The sequence below is a fragment of the Egretta garzetta genome, unplaced genomic scaffold, assembly GCF_000687185.1.
Source record: "Egretta garzetta isolate BGI_Z169 unplaced genomic scaffold, ASM68718v1 scaffold67, whole genome shotgun sequence".
Lineage (NCBI taxonomy): Eukaryota > Metazoa > Chordata > Aves > Pelecaniformes > Ardeidae > Egretta > Egretta garzetta.
In genome coordinates this window covers 959030-961615 of record NW_009260340.1, presented here as the reverse complement: position 1 = coordinate 961615, position 2586 = coordinate 959030, and positions in this window count along the sequence as shown.

The following is a 2586-nucleotide window of genomic DNA, read 5'->3' as shown; positions in this document are numbered from 1 at the left end:
GATGGGATGGGGTTTGCACGGCATCTGGCTCCCACACCCAGCGCCCACGCCGGCCCCGCGGCGCGGCTGGAGGGAGGGCTCGTGCGCCAGGCTCGCCTCCGCCGCGCACCCAGGGGGGATCCCCCGTGGAAAAGCGGGCTGGGGACAACAGGGAGTGCAGCGGCGTCTCCTCCTTCGGCGTCAGCACAGGCGATGCCCACAGGGGCCAAAGTCCCCGCTCCCGCTGCGTTGACAGCAGCAACACCCTCCGGTCGGGAACGCTGCTCCGAGCCCCTCGGCAAGGTCACCGGCTGTAGAGGACACCGACCACAGCATGGCTTTTATAAACATGTGTTTTTTGGCCTGTAAGAGCCAAATCTCTTCCTTGTCTGTTAGGCGATGGCGATTAAATGTTATTAAAAAATCACTCCCAGTCTCCTCTTACCAGCATCACAGCATGGAAAAACCATTTTGGTTCTGCCAGAGGTTTGCACAATTCCGTGGCTGCGCTGCGCTGAACGGCGCCGCTCTCGCCAGGGTTTTGAGTTCACAGCTTGCGCGGTGGCTAGAGGCCGTTTGCACCTCTCTGAGTGTTAGGTGCTTTCTCAAGAGCAGCCATTTTAAACTGGAATTCAAGCCAGGAATAAATAGCAACGTACATACATAATGAACTTACAGACCCGCAGGCCTATGAACAACGCCGGGGTCGTTAACGCGGCACAGAGCAAACACCGGTGGAAGGGCTGCGCTGGCCACCCTGCTGCTGCCACTGTCCCATCACCTGCAGAATGGATTTTTCCCATTAAAAAACCCCAACACCCAGCACAGGGGCAACCCAGAGCCCCCCTGTTTAGGCTGACGCCAGAAGAGCAACGCCTGAGCCTGGGGCAGGACCAGGCAGCCCGGCCCACGGAGAGCGGCGAGCACCGGGCTGTGGTGTGCTCGCGGGTGCTGTCGCCCTCGCCGGTTCAGTTGCCCGAGGCCCAGGACCTCCTCCGTCAGGGCCTGGCTGGCTCGGCTTGGCTGCGCCGGAGCTGCAGGAGTCATCGGGCGCTGGGCGGTTTTGACCCGCCTGGTTCCGTAATGCGCGTCTCCGTGGAGCCTGGATCAGTACAAGCGCTGTTTTTTCTTTTTCTTGTGAAGGTGCCTCAGGAACCTGCGTGTTGAACCTACTGGCTGGCGAGTGGATGTCCTGACCCGATTAATTAAAGAGCGTGCCCGTCCCCTGGTTAGCCGCAGGAGTTCCTCCTCCCGCGCCCTCTGCTCCGGTCGGCCGACCCTGCGCAGCTCAGCCCCCGCTCCCCGGGGAGGGAGAGGAGGAAGCCCCTGGCAGCACGGCCAAGGACACGGCCCCAAGGCGACCGCCCCTCTCACCTGCGGCGCTGGGCTGGGTGGGGTTTGGGTTTTTAATGATTTATTGCCACAGTCACAAATTGGAGATGCGTGGTAGCTCCCGGGGCCGTTTGGATGTGCTCCTTGTTGATGAGCCTCCAGCACTTTCTGCTGCCAGGGGCAGTGTTGGGAGCGGAGTTGTGATGCCAACACCCAGCAGTGCGCGGCGTTTTCCTCCTGCTCCGGCGGCACTGGGGCCGAGGGAGGAGCAGCGCGCCGGTCACTTACCTCGCTTACCTTCGCCTCCCTTCGGCTTGGCCGGTAGAAGCACGCGGACGGTGACTTTGGTTCACTTCTAGTTTACAGGTTTCAAGATGACCTCACCCCGTGAAGGCGTCGTGCGCTCCCTCCAACCGTTACTGACAGCGCTGTGCCCAGCATTCTCACACAACCAGCGAAACCAAATGCACTTACAACGTCTTTCTCCTACACAGTAATCCCGCAGCCGCCACACGAATCGCGTTGTTGGGCTCATTGCTTCCACTTCACCCTTAATTCGCAGCATCAGCCCAGCGCTCTCGAGCGCCCATCTGCCGCGGGTCACCGAGGCTCGGGCGGATGCGTGCGTCCCGCCAAGCTGCGCGGCACGCGCCCACCCCAACACAGACCCTGCACCGCACAAGCGGGGACATCGGAGACGAGAGCTTTTGCTCATTTTCTTTTTTAATGTATCACAATGAGCAGGAACATACGTGATGAAGTATTTCCAAAGGAGTATATTCAATTACCATCTACAGTCAACTCAACTATGACAACAAAGTCTTTGTGACAAATCTTTGCAAAGTTTTGAAAGTTCCGTGTGGTTTCGGTTCCGTTCGTCTCCATGTGTTTTGGTACAGTTCGAGATCAGCATCGTTACAGTAACAAAAGAAAGCTAACAAGACTACATTATAGAAAAACACCAAGAACATCATTTTTGGTTTCACTTGCTCTAGTTTTGTACATTGCAAAGGCTGTTCAGACCCCTCTTCACCTCAGTTACGCTTTCCGTTCTACCCAAACTCGCCCCCCAAATAAAAACGAAAAAAATAGTCAAAGCTTTGTGTTTCACAGTGGGCAGTATCTCAGCGCCGGCAAACCGACCGACCAACCAGCCAACCAACCAACCAACCAACCAACCCGATTTCTGCTTCTACTTACAAGTTTTAATTCTTTTTCTTTTAAAGCAAAATATATTTCCACGAGCGGCGCGCGTGCTGGCTGCGTCAGCGCCTG